Raw genomic sequence first — 20,297 nt, 5'->3', positions numbered from 1 at the left:
AGTGATGTCCACCCTGAGGGACCATTCATGACCGTGGAGATCAGCTAGCTCGTTTTGTGCTCCCGGAAGGTATGATGCCTCTAGGTATATCAAGTGGGAGATGCAAAAGTCCCACAGCCAGAGGGTTTCCTGGCACAGGGGAGAGGAGCAAGCGCCACCCTGTTTGTTTATATAGAACATCACTGTGGTGTTGTCCGTCAGCACAACACACGTGATATTGCCCGGGTGCGCTCCCCAATCCAGCACTGAGGTGCCCATGACCAGTGATAGCATAGGTTGCAGTTTGGCAAAGGGTATTCCCACACAGACCACTTGTGGCTGTAGCCACCAGCGGAAAGACTTGAGAATGTGAGGGGGAGGGTAACTATACTGTCCAGTGGGTACCTACTGGGCCTATACACCTGCGCCAACCACGCCTGGAGGGGCTGAAGACTCAATCTGGCGTACTGCACCACGTATGTGCAAGCCGCCATATGCCCAAGCAGTTTCATACAATTTCTGGACATCACTGTGGGGATCAAGCGGCGGTTCATGATTATGTCTCTGAGGGCTTGGAAACAGAGCTCGGGCAGGAATGCCCTGGTTTCCGTGGAGTCCCAGAAAGCCCCTATGAATTCTATTCTCTGCGTTGGGGTTAGTGTGGATTTAGGCACGTTCAATATGAGGCCCAACCTAAGGAAGGTGGCACGAGCCAGTATCACATGTTCCACAACCTGTGCTTGTGACTTGGCCTTGATGAGCCAGTTGTCCAGGTACAGGAAGACCTGCACCTGATGTTTGTGGAGGAAGGCTGCCACGACCGCCATACACTTCGTGAATACCTGGGGAGGCTGCTGAGAGCCCAAATGGGAGCACCGTGAACTGGTAATGCTGGCCGCTGACCACAAAGTGAAGAAACCATCTGTGAGCCGGGATAATGGAGATATGAAGTATGCATCTTTCAAGTCAAGGGTGGCGTATCAGTTCCAGGGAAGGAATGATGGAGGCCAGGGAGACCATGCAAAACTTCACTTTCTTTATGAATGTGTTGAGGTCTCGCAGATCCAGGATAGGCCAAAGCCCACTCTTGGCCTTTAGGATGAGGAAATACCGGGAGTAGAACCCTTTGCCCCTGAACTCCTGAGGAACCTCCTCTATCGCCCCTACAGCGAGGAGTGATTGCACCTCCTGTAGGAGGAGTTGCTCGTGAGAAGGGTCCCTGAAGAAGGACGGGGAAAGTGGATGGGAGGGCACAGAATTGGATAGACTATCTCACCTCCACCATGCCCAGTAATCTGACATAATCTGGGACCAAGCACGGTAGAAGTGGGACAGTCGATTCACAAGGGGGGGTGGCGGGGTGAGGATCCGAGCTCGGAACTGATGCTCCATCCTTGGGCGCACCTTCAAAAGTTAGGCTTCGGGCCAGGGGGCTGTTTGGAAGAACCCTGGCCTTGGCCTGAGGAGAACTGCAATGGGCGCCTCCTATAATTCCTGCCCCATCTACTGGACAAGTCCCACCTTTGGGGCCCAGAGGAGAAGCAAGAAGGGGGCTGAGGCTTGAATGGCTCTCTCTGGGGTGCAGGAATGTGGATCCCCAAAGACTTCAGGGTCGTCCACTAGTCCTTAAGACTGTACAAGCGAGAGTCCATATTCTCGGCAAACAAGCCCGCACAGTCAAAGGGCAGGTCTTGAGTGGTGTTCTGGACCTCCGGTGGTATACCTAACACCTGCAGCCACACGCTATGTCTCACTGTAATGGTGGTGGCCACAGTCTGAACCGCCGAGTCTAACGCAGCCTGGAGGGAGGTTCTTGACACCACCTTGCCCTCCTCTAGAAGAGTATTAAACTCCTGATGTGAGTCAACCGAGAGCAGCTCCAGAAATGTTGCCAATGCACTTCAGGAATTGAAAGCATAATGGCTGAGTACCGCTTGCTAGTTGGCAACTCGAAGCTGGAGCCCCCTGGTCGAGTAGACCTTCCAGATGAAAAGGTTGAGTTTCTTAGCGTCCCGTCACTTTGGAGCGGGACCTAGCTGCCCCTGCCACTTCTTATGATTTGCCGCACCAACCACTAGAGTCCCTGGTTGGGGGTGGGTGAATAGGTGTTCATACCCCTTCTGCGGCACAAAGTACCTCTTCTCCACACCGTTAGCGGTGGGTGGTATCGAGGCTGAGGTCTGCCAGAGCAGCTTAGTGGTGTTCTGGATAGTTCTTAAAAGGGGCAAGGCCACCTTAGAAGGACCCTCCGTGGCAAGAATGTCCACCATCGGATCCAAGACCTCTGTGATTTCCTCCACCTGGAGGTTTAGGTTTTCGGCCACTCTCCTAAGAAGATCCTGGTGCACCCTGGTGTCCATCACCAGGAGGGTGGTGGTGGTACCCACCACTGCCTCGTCCAGCAAGGACAAGGAGGAGGCCCATGGGACCGGGTCTTCCTGACCTTCCAGCTCCCTTGAGGCCGGGTCGGGTGCGTCGGTCCATTCCGTGACTGGAGGTGGCTCCAATACCACTGGTGATGCTGGCTTGGATGCTGTGCCCGGGTGTGAAGGCCTCAGATCCTTGTCCTGTGCAGGGTCCTCCAGAGCCCTGGGGGTGTGGCATGAAACTGACGTAGCTGAGGGGGGAGCAAGGAGTGAGGATGCCACTAATGCGGCCCTGGAGCCCTGTCCCTGAGCCTGATGATAGGCCCAAGAAGTCCAAAAAGGCCATTGTACTAGGCCCTGCTACTGGGGTGGCCAGATACCATTGGTGCCAACGAGTCAACGACTCTGTGGCGCTGGGACCGCAAGCAGTACCAGCTGCATCAGGAGACAGAAGACTCAACTTGGAAAAGTACACTGAGCCCGACCATGGGGGGGCAGAGCCCAACGGTGCCAGGAAGCGGTGCTGTAACATTGTGGGCTCTCCCCGGTGGTGAATGGGGGGCCATGCTGCCAACAGTGCTGGAGACAGTGCCATGTGCTGTGCCATCACAGATGCTGCATATGGTGCCGTCGTCGGTGCCCCTGATGGTGCCGCAATTTCAGCCAATGTCTGGATCGGTGCCAGTGTTTGTGTCTGCAGGGCCGAGGAATGTGCCGTCATGGGGGAGGGATAACTCAGTGGTGTGAGCATTGGTCTGCTAAACCCAGGGTTGCTAGTTCAATCCTTGAGGGGACCATTTAGGGACCGGGGCAAAAATCTGTCTGGGGATTGGTCCTGCTTTGAGCAGGGGGTTGGACTAGATGACCTCCTGAGGTCCCTTCCAATCCTGATATTCTATGACTCTATGGCAATAAAGTCCCGCGCTGCCTCAAAGGTATCCGGCATGGAGGGGAGATAAGTTCTTCCCCCAATTCCTACTGAATCAGGGAGTCCACCGGCACCAGACCTGATGGACCTCTGGTTGGGGCCGGGTCCTGGGTGTCCCGATGAGGGATGCACGCTGGTGGAATCCCCTCGCAGCTTCTTGACGGCGGAATGAGATGTCTGCCTTCTTCTTACGAGGCAACAGTAACTGTGAGCAGTGTCACCTGCTAGAACTGGCTTTAAGAGCCGGGGAACGGTGTCAATGCTTCTTGAAAGAATCCTCTCTCAATGCCGCGGCATCCCACACCAAGGCCAGAGCACTGCACACCAATGATGCCGGTGCCATTTCCAGTACCAGCTGAGGGCCGACTCCATTAGGAGGAGCTTTGAACAATAGTCCTGCTCTCTCTCAGTCCTGAATCTAAAGCTCCTGCAAATTGAGCACTTGTCTGTCTGATTACCTTCTCCTAGACTCTTAAGATAAACAGCATACAGATCGCCTCTGGGCATAGGTTTTGCACACCTCTCGTATGCCTTAAACCCCTGCAACCGAGGCATGCCCCAGTGTCTGGGGAAAACTAGGGGGGGAACCCCCCAAAGTAAGCTTAACTAACTATGAAACTAAACTACAACTCTATGAAACTATTCACAAGTAAGAAAAGGGGGACCGCTAGGTAGGTATTTGCGAACACAGGGGACTGAGGTGCTCCAATGACCATTACTGGCGATAAGAAGGAACTGAGCAGGCGGCGGTTGGCAGGGACTTATCTACACTGTCATGAAGGCGCCACTGCAGTGGGCTCCACAGTCGAATTGACAGATACCGCTAGGGGAAAAACCTTCCAACAATCATGCATGCAGTGAGCACACACACCTATTGGAATGCCAATGAGCAACCACTCGAAGAACCACCTCAGGGTTACGAACTGACCGGTCAACCACACCTCTCATTTGGAAACAGAAGTACACAATCAGACGGCATAGCAATGACCAAAAAAAAAAAAAAAAAGCAAATACAGTACAGTACTGTGTTAAATGTAAACTACAAAAAAAAAAAGGAAAGTTTAAAAGAAAAGATATGACAAGAAAAGGAAACTGTTTCTGTGGTTATTTCATTTAAATTAAGATGATTTTTTTGCCTCTGTCTTCACGAACAAGGTCAGCTCCCAAGACTACTGCACTGGGCAGCACAGCATGGGGAGGAGGTGACCAGCCCTCTGTGGAGAAAGAAGTGGTTCAGGACTATTTAGAAAAGCTGGACGAGCACAAGCCCATGGGGCCAGATGCGCTGCATCCGAGGGTGCTAAATGAGTTGGCAGATATGATTGCAGAGCCATTGGTCCCGGATGACTGGAAAAGGCTAATGTAGTGCCCATCTTTAAAAAAGGGAAGGAGGAGGATCCGAGGAACTACAGGCCAGTCAGCTCACCTCAGTCCTTGGAAAAATTATGGAGCAGGTCCTTAAGGAATCAATCCTGAAGCACTTAGAGGAGAGGAAAGTGATCAGGAACAGTCGACATGGATTTACCAAGGGCAAATCATGCCTGACTAACCTAATTGCATTCTATGACGAGATAACTGGCTCTGTGGATGGGGGAAAGCAGTGGACGTGTTATTCCTTGACATTAGCAAAGCTTCTGATATGGTCTTCCACAGTATTCTTGCTGGCAAGTTAAAGAAGTATGGGCTGGATGAATGGACTATAAGATGGATAGAAAGCTGGCTAGATCGTCGGGCTCAACGGATACTGATCAATGGCTCCATGTCTAGTTGGCAGCTGGCATCAAGCGGAGTGCCCCAAGGGTTGGTCCTGGGTCCGGTTTTGTTCAATATCTTCATTCATTATCTGGAGGATGGCGTGGACTGCACTCTCCACAAGTCTGCAGATGACACTAAACTGGAAGAAGTGGTAGATATGCTGGAGGGTAGGGATAGGATACAGAGGGACCTAGACAAATTAGAGGATTGGGCCAAAAGAAATCTGATGAGGTTCAACAAGGACAAGCGCAGAGTCCTACACTTACGACGGAAAAATCCCATGCACTGCTACAGACTAGGGACCGAATGGCTAGGCAGCAGTTCTGCAGAAAAGGACCTAGGCGTTACAGTGGACGAGAAGCTGGATATGAGTCGATAGTGTGCTCTTGTTGCCAAGAAGGCTAACAGCATTTTGGGCTGTATAAATAGTGGCACTGCCAGCTGATCGAGGGACGTGCTCATTCCCCTCTATTCAACATTAGTGAGGCATCATCTGGAGTACTGTGTCCAGATTTGGGCCCCACACTACAAGAAGAATGTGGAAAAATTGGAAAGAGACCAGCAGAGGGCAACAAAAATGATTAGGGGGCTGGAGACGTGACTTATGAGGAGAGGCTGAGGAACTGGAATTGTTTAGTCTGCAGAAGAGAAGAATGAGGAGGGATTTGATAGCCGCTTTCAACTACCTGAAAGGGGGTTCCAAAGAGGATGGATCTAGACTGTTCTCAGTGGTACCAGATGACAGAACGAGGATTAATGGTCTCAAGTTGCAGTGGGGGAGGTTTAGGTTGGATATTAGGAAAAACTTTTTCACTAGGAGGGTGGTGAAGCACTGGAATGGGTTACCTAGGGATGTAGTGGAATCTCCTTCTTTAGAGGTTTTTACGGTCAGGCTTGACAAAGCCCTGGCTGGGATGATTTAGTTGGGGATTGGTCCTGCTTTGAGCAGGGGGTTGGACTAGATGACCTCCTGAGGTCCCTTCCAACCCTGATATGCTATGATTCTATGGTTAAAAGCAGCAATTTTCTTCTGCATAGCAAAGTTTCAAAGCTGTATTAAGCCAGTGTTCAGTTGTGAACTTTTAAAAGAAACATGTTTCGTTCAGAGTTATGAACAACCTCCATTCCCAGGGTGTTCATAACTCTGAGGTTCTACTGTAGGTACAAATATCCCCAAGTCCTCCCATTTCCTCCACAACAAAGAAACTTCGCAAGCCGACCAATTAACCATAACAGATTGGTATGTAACCAGATGGTTGTTTGCAAATGGAAAAATGGAAATACCTGTTGTCCTGCCCTCTGTGGCAAGAGAACTTCTCTCCATCTCTTTTATGGAAGCCTTTCAAGTATTTGAAGAACGCTATCATATCCCCTCTTAATCTCCTCTTTTCCAAAGTAAACATACCCAGTTACTTCAGACTTTGCTCATATGGCTTGCATTCCATCCTTTTGATCATTTTTGTCAGTCGCCTCTGGAGCCTTTCCAGTTTCTCTACATGCTTTCTATATAGCAGTGACCAAAACTAGACACAGTACCTCCAGCTGAGGCCTAAACCAGCAGCTCTCAAACAGTGGGTCGGGACCTCAAAGTGTGTTGTGACTCCATTTTAATGGGGTTGCCAGGGGTAGCATTAGACTTGGTGGGGTCTGGGGCTGAAACTCAAGGGCTTCAGGCCTGGGCAGTGGAGCTCAGGCTTCGGCTTCAGCCCTGGCCAGGGGGACTCTAGTTACAGGTCCCGTGACTGGGACTGAATTCCTTGGGCTTCTGCTTTGGCCCTACCTAGGGCTCAGGCAAGCTCAGGCTTTGGCTCCCCACCTTGGGGTCATGTAGTAATTTTTGTTGTTAGAAAGGGGTCACAGTGCAATGAAGTTTGAGAATCTTTGGCCTAAACAGCACTGAGTAGAGTGGTACTTTCTCCTCCCATGACTTGTATGCTATACCTTTGTTAATTCAACCTAAAACTGCATGGTTGTTTTTTGTGGGGTTGTTTATTTTTTTGGGGAGGGGGGTTGTTGTGGTAGGTTTTTTTGTTTGTTTGTTTGTTTTTTTGCACAACAGCATCACATTGCTCACTCACATTGAGGTTGTGCTAAGCCAGTTATCCCCCATTCTGTATTTGTGCATGTTTTTTCTTCCCTAAGTGTAGTACCTATTTCTCTTTGTTGAATTTCATTTTGTCTATAGCCCAGTCCTCCAATTTATCAAGATCCCTCTGAATTTTAGTACTCTTCTCCAAAGTGTTGGCAACGCCCCCTTCCTTTGTGTCATTTGCAAATTTGATCAATATGCTCTCTATTCCTACATCCAGGTCATAAATAAAGTTGTTAAATAACACTGGACCCAGAACAGATCCCTGTGGAACCCCATTTGAGACCGCCATCCAATCTGACATCATTCCATTAATAGTTACTCTTTGTCTGCAGTTGTTTCACCAATTATGTATCCACTTAATGGTAGTGATGCTAAGCACACATTGCTTCATCTTATTTATCAGAATGCCATGTGGAACTGCATGAAAAGCATAGCTGAAGTCCAGTATATTATGTCCACCGCATTCCCCCTATCCATCAAACCAGTTATCCTGTCAAAGAAGGAAATCAAGCTGGTTTGGCATGATTTGTTCTTAGTAAATCCATGCTGACAGCTAATAATTACCCCTTCATCCTCCAGGTATTCACAAATATAATGTTTTATACATTGCTCTAGTAATTTCTCAGGTATCAAAGTCAGAACAACTGGTCTATAGTTCCCCAGCTCCTTTTCCCCCTTTTTAAAGATGGGCACTACATTAGCCTCTCTCTAGTATTCCGGGACCTCTCCTGTCATCCATGAGTTGGCAAACATTGCCAAAAGAAGAACAGGAGGACTTGTGGCACCTTAGAGACTAACAAATTTATTAGAGCATAAGCTTTCGTGGACTACAGCCCACTTCTTCGGATGCATATAGAATGGAACATATATTGAGGAGATATATATACACACATACAGAGAGCATAAACAGGTGGGAGTTGTCTTACCACCTCTGAGAGGCCAATTAATTAAGAGAAAAAAAAAAAACTTTTGAAGTGATAATCAAGCTAGCCGAGTACAGACAGACAGTTAGATAACAAGTGTGAGAATACTTACAAGGGGAGATAGATTCAATGTTTGTAATGGCTCAACCATTCCCAGTCCTTATTCAAACCGGATTTGATTGTGTCTAGTTTGCATATCAATTCTAGCTCAGCAGTTTCTCGTTGGAGTCTGTTTTTGAAGTTTTTCTGTTGTAATATAGCCACCCGCAGGTCTGTCACTGAATGACCAGACAGGTTAAAGTGTTCTCCCACTGGTTTTTGAGTATTTTGATTCCTGATGTCAGATTTGTGTCCATTAATTCTTTTGCGTAGAGACTGTCCGGTTTGGCCAATGTACATGGCAGAGGGGCATTGCTGGCACATGATGGCATATATCACATTGGTAGATGTGCAGGTGAACGAGCCCCTGATGGTATGGCTGATGTGATTAGGTCCTATGATGATGTCACTGGAATAGATATGTGGACAGAGTTGACATCGGGGTTTGTTACAAGGATAGGTTCCTGGGTTAGTGGTTTTGTTCAGTGATGTGTGGTTGCTGGTGAGTATTTGCTTTAGGTTGGGGGGTTGTCTGTAAGCGAGGACAGGTCTGTCTCCCAAGATCTGTGAGAGTAAAGGATCATCTTTCAGGATAGGTTGTAGATCTCTGATGATGCGCTGGAGAGGTTTTAGTTGGGGGCTGAAGGTGACAGCTAGTGGTGTTCTGTTATTTTCTTTGTTGGGCCTGTCTTGTAGGAGGTGACTTCTGGGTACTCGTCTGGCTCTGTCAATCTGTTTTTTCACTTCAGCAGGTGGGTATTGTAGTTTTAAGAATGCTTGATAGAGATCTTGTAGGTGCTTGTCTCTATCCGAGGGATTGGAGCAAATGCGGTTATATCTTAGAGCTTGGCTGTAGACAATGGATCGTGTGGTGTGTCCTGGATGGAAGCTGGAGGCATGTAGGTAAGTGTAGCGGTCAGTAGGTTTCCGGTATAGGGTGGTATTTATGTGACCATCGCTTATTAGCACAGTAGTGTCCAGGAAATGGACCGCTTGTGTGGATTGATCTAGGCTGAGGTTGATGGTGGGATGGAAATTATTGAAATCATGGTGAAATTCCTCAAGGGCTTCTTTTCCATGGGTCCAGATGATGAAGATGTCATCAATGTAGCGCAAGTAGAGTAGGGGCGTTAGGGGACGAGAGCTAAGGAAGCGTTGTTCTAAGTCAGCCATAAAAATGTTGGCATATTGTGGGGCCATGCGGGTACCCATAGCAGTGCCGCTGACTTGAAGGTATATATTGTCCCCAAATGTGAAATAGTTGTGGGTGAGGACAAAATCACAAAGTTCAGCCACCAGGTTAGCTGTGACATTATCAGGGATACTGTTCCTGATAGCCTGTAGTCCATCTTTGTGTGGAATATTGGTGTAGAGGGCTTCTACGTCCATAGTGGCCAGGATGGTGTTTTCTGGAAGATCATCGATGGATTGTAGTTTCCTCAGGAAGTCAGTGGTGTCTCGAAGATAGCTGGGAGTGCTGGTAGCGTAGGGTCTGAGGAGAGAGTCTACATAACCAGACAAGCCTGATGTTAGGGTGCCAATGCCTGAGATGATGGGGCGTCCAGGATATCCAGGTTTATGGATCTTGGGTAGCAAATAGAATACCCCTGGTCGGGGTTCTAGGCATGTGTCTGTACAGATTTGTTCCTGTGCTTTGTCAGGGAGTTTTTTTAGCAGATGGTGTAGTTTCTTTAGGTAATCCTCAGTGGGATCAGAGGATAATGGCCTGTAGAATGTGGTGTTAGAGAGCTGTCTAGCAGCCTCCTGGTCATATTCCAATTTATTCATGATGACGACAGCACCTCCTTTGTCAGCCTTTTTGATTATGATGTCAGGGTTGTTTCTGAGGCTGTAGATGGCGTTGTGTTCTGCATGGCTGAGGTTATGTGGCAAGTGATGTTGCTTTTCCACAATTTCAGCCTTTGCACGTCGACGGAAGCACTCTATGTAGAAATCCAGTCTGTTGTTTCGACCGTCCGGAGGAGTCCACGCAGAATCCTTTTTTTTTTTTGTAGTGCTGGTAGGGAGGATTCTGTGGGTTAGTATGCTGTTCAGAGGTATGTTGGAAATATTCTTTGAGTCGGAGACGTCGAAAGTAGGATTCTAGGTCACCGCAGAACTGTATCATATTCATGGGTCTGGAGGGACAAAAGGAGAGGCCCCGAGATAGGACAGACTCTTCTGCTGGGCTAAGAGTATAGCTGGAAAGATTAACAATATTGCTGGGTGGGTTAAGGGAACTACTGTTGTGGCTGCTTGTGGCATGTAGCAGTTTAGATAGTTTAGTGTCCTTTTTCCTTTGTAGAGAGGCAAAGTTTGTCTTGTAAATGGCTTGTCTAGTTTTTGTAAAGTCTATCCATGAGGAAGTTTGTGTGGAAGGTTGGTTTCTTATGAGAGTATCCAGTTCTGAGAGCTCATTCTTAATCTTTCCCTGTTTGCTGTATAGGATGCTGATCAGGTGATTTCGCAGTTTCTTTGAGAGTGTGTGACACAGTCTCTCAGCATAGTCTGTGTGATATGTAGATTGTAATGGATTTTTTACCTTTAGTCCTTTTGGTATGATGTCCATCTGCTTGCATTTGGAAAGGAAGATGATGTCTGTCTGTATCTGTACGAGTTTTTTTTTAATTGGCCTCTCAGAGGTGGTAAGACAACTCCCACCTGTTTATGCTCTCTGTATGTGTGTATATATATCTCCTCAATATATGTTCCATTCTATATGCATCCGAAGAAGTGGGCTGTAGTCCACGAAAGCTTATGCTCTAATAAATTTGTTAGTCTCTAAGGTGCCACAAGTCCTCCTGTTCTTCTTTTTGCGGATACAGACTAACACGGCTGCTACTCTGAAACCAAACATTGCCAGTGGATCTGAGATTTCTTCATCTAATTCCTTCAGTACCCTGGGGTGAATAGCATCAGGCTCCGTAGATTTGAATTCATTCAAATTGGTCAGAAGATCTCTGGTGGGTTCTTTACTTATCCCGATCTACACCCCTTCCCCTTTATTCTCTATGGTAACTTTGCTAATCGTCTTGTCACATATTTTTTGTGAGAAGACTGAAGTAAAGTAGGCATTGAGCAGCTCTGCCTTCCTATCATCTTCCGTTACCAGCTCACATTCTCCATTGAGCAACAGACCCACACCATCCCTGATCTTTCTTTTTTGTCTAACACGTTTGATGAACCTCTTCTTGTTGTCTCTAACATTCTTTGCCTTGGCTTTCCTGATTTTGTCATGACACACTTCAGTAGTTCCTCTCACAAACCAAGCGAAGAGACTTGGCGCACCTGAGTTTGGAGGCACTACTGAGCCTTGCTGAAGGAGGACTTGACCTAAAGCAGATGGATTCTTATCTCTTCGGAGAGCATCAGCAGACCCATGTAAAAATCCCACCTTGTACAGTCTAGGACCATGAGGATTAGGGGAATCTCATGGCAAGCAGTCTTCTTTAGGATCCTCCATACAAGTGGGAGAGGAAGACATGTATAAGTCAGAGACTTATGAAAATCAAATATGATCTTGCCAGCACTGCTGGGACTCGGTACCTGCTGCAAAAAACATGACCACTTGGCACTGATTTTAACAAGTATTGGCTCTGTTTATTGTCATGGATTCAGGTGATTTGGATCACCTTAACAGTACAGCAGGCTGGCTACATTAAAACAAGATTCTTCCTAAAGAATGAACCCTAATGGCAGATGTCTTTGAGCAGATCTCCAAGAATTGGAGAATTCCTTTTATAGGCCACTTCACATTGAAAATCAGAGTGGAGTGTTCATGGTTTTCATTCCCTAAAGTAGATTTCATGATTATATTTTCCTCCTAAAAGAAAATAATTCCTATTGTTTACCATAAGATAAAAGGATCCTGTGGATAGGAAAATGGGTGTGAGAGACAGTTCTTTTGAGCATCATGCCATTTTTGGCAACTGTCTATTCAATTTATATGTCCAGCTCTGTGCTTTGCTGCCTTTTCAGAAAGGGCAAACTAAAAGGCTGTACATCTAGGGTCTTATAGACAGGCAATAATTTTAGTCAACACGGGTATGTCTATTCTGCAAAGGAAAACCCAGAGCACAGAGTTCCAGCCTCGGTCAATTGACTTGGGCTGCGGGTCTAAAAATAGCAATGTACACATTCCCACTTGGGTTGCAGCCCTAGCTCTAAGACTCTCGCTCCCCCTTTGCTGGGCTTCAGAGCCCAGGTTCCAGCCTGAGCAGGAACATCTACACTGCTATTTCTAGACCTGCAGCCTGAGCCCTACAAGCCCAAGCAGACTACTATTACTGTAATTTATATCAGGGGTCTCAAACACGCGGCCCACGGGGCTATTTTCTGTGGCCCGCGAGCCCCTCGCAAGCCCCCCCACCCTCCCCCAGTGTTTACCTAGAGCAGCTCCGGCCGGACTTGCACCTGGGGCAGGGCAGGCTCCCTGCCTGCCTGCCCTGCCCCCATGCCACTCCGGGAAGAGGCTGGAACGTGGAGCAGAGGGGCTGTGTGTTGCTTCAGGCACCGCCCCTAGCAGCTCCAATTGGCCGGGAATGGGGAACCGCGGCCAATGGGAGCTGCTGGGGGCGGTGCCTGAAGCTACACACAGTCCCTCTGCCCCCCCTTCCCTACGTTCCAGCGGCAGAGCAGACAGGCAGGCAGCCTGCCCTGCCTCTGGTACACGCCGGGCCAGGTCCTGCCCCCCGAATCCCTCCTGGAGCCGAACCCCCTGCCCTGAGCCCCATGCCGCACCCTGCACCCTGACCCCCTGCCATACCCTGCACCCCTCCTGCACCGACCCCCTGCCCTGAGCCCCCTGCCGCACCCTGCACCCCAACCCCCTGCCTCACCCCGCACCCCTCCTGCACCCCAACCCACTGCCCTGTGCCCCATGCCACACCCCTCCTGCACCCTGACCCCCTGCTGTACCCTTCACTCCTCCTGCACCCCACACCCCAACTTCCTGCCCTGAGCCCCCGCCACACCCCACACCCCTCCTACAGAGAGGGGGCAGAGTTGGGGTGGGGTTTTCGGGGAAGGGGTTGGAATGGGGGCAGGGAAGGGGTGGGAAGAGGCAGGGCAGGGGTGGGGCCTCATGGAAGGGGTGGAGTGGGGGAGGGGCCGAGGGCTGGAGGTATCAGTAATGCGGCCCTCGGGCCAATGTATTAGTCCTCATGTGGCCCTTGTGGTCATTTGAGTTTGAGACCCCTGATTTATATGAATCTTTGTTAACCACTTTTTTAAAGAAACATGTATTTCCAAAATGATGTGGAAAGGATTTAGATAGACAAATTACACCCAGGCAATGGGCTTTGATTTGTGACAAAAAAATCAACCAACTCAATTTGTAGTATGATAAAAGAATTTATTTAAGATACTGCTCGTGGACTTGCTACCTTACATTAGCGAAGTTAAAAAAGATATACAGATTGAGTGGGGATATTTGTTTGAGAAACTGTGATAAGAAGTGATTTTATGCATTACGGTGAATGTGTCTGTGATACATGAATGGGGGAGGAGTAGCTCCCTTTGATGGACACCCAGCCAGCCAGTTAGCTATAAAATCCCTCTTGGTCTGTTCTCTGCTTGCTTTATCTGGAAAGGGTTAACAAGCCCACAGGTAAAAGAAAAGGAATGAGCACCTGACCAAAAGAGCCAATGGGAAGGTAGAACTTTTTAAAATTTGGAAAGAAACTTTCCCTTTGTCTGTTGTTCTCTGGGCTGCAGGGACACGGAGCAGTAATGCTGTAACCAGCTTTAAGGCAGGTACAATTATAGATTATCAATTCAAACCTCGAACCTACTTATCTGAAGCTTCAGATATGTAAATAAAATTAGGGGATGTCTACAGATGCGATTAGGGTTATTTCTTTTATTTCTTATTGGCTTGTGGACTCCTCTGTGCTAACCCCAGATGCTTTTGTTTGCTTGTAACCTTTAAGATGAACCCCCAAGAAAGCTATTTTGGATGCTTAATTGATGGAATTGCTCTTTTAAAATCTAGCAAAAGCCTAGGTTTCAGATGTATTTTCTTCCTTTTTTTGTTTTTAATAAAATTTACCTTTTTTAAAAAACAGGATTGGATTTTTGGTGTCTTAAGAGGTTTGGGGGGTGTGAAAGGGCTTGAGGGTACCCCACTGGGAGAAATTCCCAAGTGCTCCTTCCTAGGTCCAAGGGGTTTTTTTTGCATTTGTGTGGTGGCAGTGTTTACCAAGCCACGGTCAGAAAAAAAGCTGTAACAACCTTGGGAGTGTAATACAAGCCTGGAGTGGCAAGTATTAATTTTTAGAATCCTTGTGGGCCCCCACCTTCTGCACTTGGAGTGACAGAGTGGGGATTCAGCCTTGACAGTATCCAATTATAAAAAAAGAGTATTGGGATGCTGTTTATACCCCAATATTACAAACTCAACAGGAGTCTGGTGGCACCTTAAAGACTAACAGATTTATTATAATTATAATATTACAAACTGTTAGTGAACTGCTACCAAATGATCCTTTACAAATCTTTCTGTGGCTTCCTAGCAAAAATGCTCAGAATTAAAGAAATAAAGTATTGATCTCATCTGCTAGTAACAGCTAGATTATATGAACCAGAAAATATGTGATGTTATGGAAAAACCAAGAAAATTCAGATTCACTTAAGTCTCAAAAGGAAAAGATAAGTACAGTATGATGAGCTATATTATATCTGCATCGAGACAGAACTTTGGGCTTGACCACATGAGAAGAATCTTCCTTTACTATCCATTTAGTAATACTGTAACATACTCCTGGAGGAATTCTGTGCCACTGTGCATGCGCAGAATTTATGTCCTCTGCAGATTTCTTTGCTTCCCTGCAGAAAAATTACTTTCTGATGGCGCAGCAAAGGGAAGCCAAAAGAGCGGTCATGCGACCCTCCCCAGCAGTATGTTTCAGGTGCTCAGGGCAGCCGGCAGAGAGGTAAATAACTGTGGGGAAGGGGGCAGGACTAGGGGGCTGGTGGCTCCTACCCTGCGCCAGGCTCAGCTGCTAGTCACAGCTGGGCTGGGGAAGACGGGACTTCCTCTTACACTGCATGGCATCTGGAGCTGGGTCAGACCCACCCCCCGATTTCTCCCCCGCCTGCAGGAAGCTCTGCAATCTCCCTCACCCCCGCTTTCTGCACCCATCTCTCCTCAGTTGCAGGGGGAGGGATCCCTGTGCAGCGAGATGTTCCCCCATCTGCCCAAACCCCATGCATCCAGACCCCCATATACCCAGACCCTCCCACTAAGCCTGACCCCCCACACTCAAAACATCCCTGATGAGTCCCACTCCCTCGGCACCTGGACTACCCCGACGAGCCACCTGCACCTGGATCCCCACCCTGAGCCCCAACCATTTGCACCTACATCCCACCTCACTGAGCTCCAACCATCTTCACTTGGACCCCCTTGTAGAGTCCCATTACTGTTGCACCCAGAACCTCCAACAAGCCCCTATGCATCTGGATCCTCCCTGCAACCAGATCCTCCACTGAGCCACCCACACCCAGATTGCCCCACACAGAACCCTCTGGATGCCCCCACCTTAAACCCCTCCACATTTGGATCCTGCCTTGCTGAGCCTGCCTGCCCACACTGAGGGGAAGAGCCTTGGGGCGTTTCTGGGGCAGGCCAGGTCCTTGCGCTGTGTCAGGGTTGGTTGCAGCCTCACCACTGAGTCCGTGTCCTGGCAGGGGGAGGGAGCTGCACAGTGATCTCCCACTTCTGTGCAGCCAGTGACCAGTGCACCCCAATGCCATGCTGGAGCCTCCACATTTATTTGACAGATACAATTTGCAGAATTTTGCACAATTTTAAAATATTGTGTGTAGAATTTTTAATGTATTGGCACAGATTTTTTAATCTTTTGGTGCAGAATGCCCTCAGGAGTATAAAATTTAGAATCTGTCTACACTAGACTTCTCCCATGAGTTTGTCGACTGCTAACTATCTTCAGGCATTTAGCACATTTGTAAAGGCTATTGTGGACACTAACCACTCCTTTGATCTAGAACAAACATTTCTAGCCTAGATCAAGTTATCAACTATAACCAGAGTGAGCCACAAAGAAAACTTGAAAGGCAAATGGATTCATAATGCAAGATCCATTTCCCGAAGAGACTGTTAGCCAATATCATATATTTCCAGTATGTCTTATACTCATGCTAAGCATTATTGTGGAAATGTACTAGTAGTTAAACTGTATAACCATACCCTCTGTTCTTCGTATATAGAAAATTTACCAGAAACAAGATATATGTTTTGTTGAGGCTCGCCAAATATGAAGTATGCTAGGTATGGCTGGTATATTATATTGGGGATGATTGGTACAGATGTCTTTGAACACTAAAATATGGGTATGAAACTAAATTAGAAAAGAGAAGTAAGGTCTAATAATACAGTGGAATCATCTACTTGTAATACACAATTGAGCTCATATCTTGGGACATATTAAAAAATGTAACTACTGCAAGACTGTTCTCCAGACTGGTAATGTATAAACCTCTATGCTGCTCCCCCAACCTCCCAAACCCTGTGCATCCAGACCCCCATATACCCAGACCCTCCCGCTGAGCTTCACCCCCTGCACTCAGAACACCCCTGATGAGCCCAACTCCCCCAGCACTCCAGACTGGTAATGTATAAACCTCTATGCTTGTGCTGATTTAATAAATTGATGGAGCCAAGTTATCTAATGTCTAGTTAATCAATAATTTAAACAAAACTACTAACAGCATCCACCAAAGCTGACTTGTGAAGTCTGATATGAAAAGATCCTTTAAAAAACCACATAGATAGATGCTTTCATTCAGTTCCAAAGGTTTGCAACTCCTCTCTCAACCCACAAATCTGATTCAGTCATTGGTCTTCAGAGAAAGGCTGTGATAGATGGCAGAGCTTCCGTGTCTCAGGCAATATAAAATTATTTCATGTAATCTACACCCTCTGAGCCATCGAAGCCTTGGAAGCACTTGGGACTTTTTTGGGATACCTGATAAAAACAGATAATGGAAGTTCCTTTCATTCAACAATGGATGGACAAAATAAGGTAGAGAGAGGCTTCCTGAGCCAAGTGAAAAGGGAAATCACCTTGGGAACATGCTTAATCACCAATTTCTCTTAATGAAATTCCAGTTAAGAATCCCTAGTGGGCAGAGCTCAAAGACTCCTCAAGACAATCAGTAACTCTCGACAAAACTTCAGTGTGCTGCCCCCATGGGTGAAGCTATATACAGTGGGCGGGGGTCTGTGTACAATGGGTGGAACTCCATGCAGTGGGCGTGGCTATGTAGTACAGTGGCCAGACTTCTACAGTCCAGTGTGTGGCTGCATGATATAGCGGGCAAAGCTGAGGTACAATGGGTGGAGTTCTATGAAGGGTGGGTTGGGGCTGTATAGTATAGTGGGCAGAGTTCTGGGCAGAGGGCTGACAGCATGGCGGTTGAAGGCAACAGGGGTGCTCGTGACAGGGATAGCTCCAGGAGAGCAGCATTGGCAGCAGCAGGAGAAGTACAGGCCATGAACATTTAAAAAAAAAAAAAATGCTTCTCCCAGAAATCTGCCACTGTAGGCAGCTGCTTAGTTTGTCTATAGCTAGAAGCCCCCTGGCAGAGCTTGAAACAATGCTGCCAATTCAATTCATGATTTTATCACAAGTTTTGTGATACTTAGTGTTTTTCTTAAATTCCCAGCTCCTGGAGTCATATGATCATTCAACTTTGGAAACAAGCTTGAACACATGAACCAAAATGATTCAAAACCCAAAACGAAAGAGAATCCAAAATTTATTATTTTTAATTTTTCAATTTTTTGGGTCCTGGCATGATTTTTCAATGCCTGGGGTTGACAATTCTGAATTCCCACACTTTCTTGAATAAGCAGATGCCTAATAGAAGGTCTATTCAAAAGCTGAATCCAAAATTTTCCTTTGTTTAAAACCAGGACTAGTGAGAATATTTAGTAACAGATTAGATCCCCACAGGGATATGAAGCTTAGTTTTCTTGGAGAGTTCATACTCCAGTTCAACCACAAGTTTCTGGGCTAGATACAGAATCACTGGGCAACATTTTGTCACATGTTGTCACAGGGTGACTGACTCTTGAGGGTAATACAGGGCCAGTGCACCTGTGCCGGCTCAGCATACCCCTTAAATTGATTAATTAGGCCCTAGAGTGAGGACATCTGATTTTAGTACCTTCCTAACAAGGGAGATAAATTGAACTGATTAATACCAGGTGTGGGGAGAAACTAAAAGAAGAAATAAAGAGAGTTAGAAGCTCAGTGAGAGTTGAGCCCTGAGGCACACAAGCCTGGGGGCCAGTATGGGCTCGAGAGGCCCCCAACAGGTGAGAGATTGGTTCCTGGGGGGAGAAACCCTGAAGAGGGTTTAGGGAATCTTTGGATTCCTGCTGGACAAAGGGAGTAGACTGGTAAGATTTATGAAAATTGACTTCGAATGGTGGGCCAAGACAGCTGGACTTTGAATTGATTAAATTTCTGGACTTTGTGTTAGTTAGTTTAATGCCCAACAAAGTAGACTTTATGAAGACCTCAGGGAAGAGAGATCAAACTTGCCCAGGCAGAAAGGCTGGGAAAGGACTGAATCTGTCCCCGTGATGGAGTAAAAGGAATTATTTTCTTCTGAGTTAATAAAACCGGTCCTGAAGAACCAGACTTCTTGAATGATCTTGACCTCATCTGTATACTTCAAAATGCTTTTGGGAAAATGGTCACGATGACCTAGAGGATTTCAGAGACACCGCTGACCAGTAGGAGGCACTCCTGTATGGGTCCAGCCCCCGACACGTGAACATAGGAGATCAGAAAATAAAACCTTAACCGTCCTTTCTTGCCTTAAAAATCTACGACTAAGGCTACAAGTTTGTCACGGAGGTCACGGATTCTGTGACTTTCCATAACCTCTGTGATTTCTGCAGCGGCCAGTACACCTGGCTCAGGGACACATCAGCAAATTGGGAGGGAGGGAGGAAGAGATCAAACGGACAGAATATAACCACTTTGAAGCAAGCTGCCCAACAAGTTTTGAAAACACTCTGAGCAATCTCCTCAGTCAGAAGTACTAGAGCCACTGACACAGAGTGGTTCTGAACCCTCAACCTTAACAACCACGGAAAGGAAAGCCCCAAATCCTGGGAGAACCCCACTGTACAGCCTGTAATAGAAGTTTCCTCTCCCATGCTGCCAAAAGGTCTGCTGAGGCAAGCTGCTTAGGAGTAGAAAGGGAATGTTGTTGGCCTGATGCCTCTGACTGTTGAGAGAACATGGGGACTGCACCTAAAACTGTCTCTAAAACAGCTTGAAAAAAAGTACCACTACATTCAAACAGACCTCAGTGGTTCAGGAGCCAAATTAGCAATCAACATTACTCAAAAGAGCCACAGTGGTGTGAATTCATTTTTCCATTTACTATTTTTATATATATTATTCTCACAGCAAAATGACTGACCAAGTATTATTTTATCAACTACAATTGGTTAATAACTTAGATTGGTTAATAATTAAATCACACAGTGTTTTAATATTCTGTGCTGCAAAGAGCCACAAGCAACACATTAAAGAGCCACTTGCGGCTCTCAAGCCTCAGTCTAAGTATCATTGGTTTAACTAGTCCATTCCAGCCAAAACAAGCAGAAAGTGAGATCTTGAGTCCTTGGAGTCCTCCAGAGCCTACAAAGGGTAACCCACTCTCTCCTGCTGCTATCTACTGTGGAAGTAGAGCAAGAACTGACAGGGATTGGAAGGGGATTTCAATGCATACAGTCTCTTCAGGTGAATAGAGCTGGACATTTTTTATATTTATTTATTTTGGACAAGTGAAAGAACAAAGACACCTAGCACAGGGGTTCTCAACTTTGAGGCCCCCACAACATGCTATAAAAACTCCACAGCCCAGCTGTGCCACAACACTGTTTTTCTGCATATAAAAGCCAGGGCCGACATTAGGGGATAGCAAGCAAGGCAATTGCCCAGGATCCCACGCAACGGGGGCACTGCAAAACTAAGTTGCTCAGGCTTTGGCTTCAGCCCCAGGTGGTAGGGCTCGGGGCCTCAGGGTGCAGTCCCGTGCGGTGGGGCTTAGGCTTTCTGTCCTGGGCCATGGCGAGTCTTACACCAGCCATGCTTGGTGGTCCCCTTGAA

The 20,297-nt window shown here is 47.1% G+C and overlaps 1 protein-coding gene across 7 annotated transcripts in view; it reads right to left on the bottom strand.

Annotated features, from left to right (window-relative positions):
- The window catches only part of STAG1 (STAG1 cohesin complex component), a 391,540-nt gene that overhangs the window by 264,405 nt on the left and 106,838 nt on the right, over window positions 1–20,297 (bottom strand). The window lies entirely within an intron of this gene.

Source organism: Chrysemys picta, chromosome 9 (genome assembly GCF_011386835.1).
Source record: "Chrysemys picta bellii isolate R12L10 chromosome 9, ASM1138683v2, whole genome shotgun sequence".
NCBI lineage: Eukaryota > Metazoa > Chordata > Testudines > Emydidae > Chrysemys > Chrysemys picta.
The sequence above is the reverse complement of the archived record's forward strand: the minus strand, read 5'-3'. Positions and strand labels throughout refer to the sequence as shown.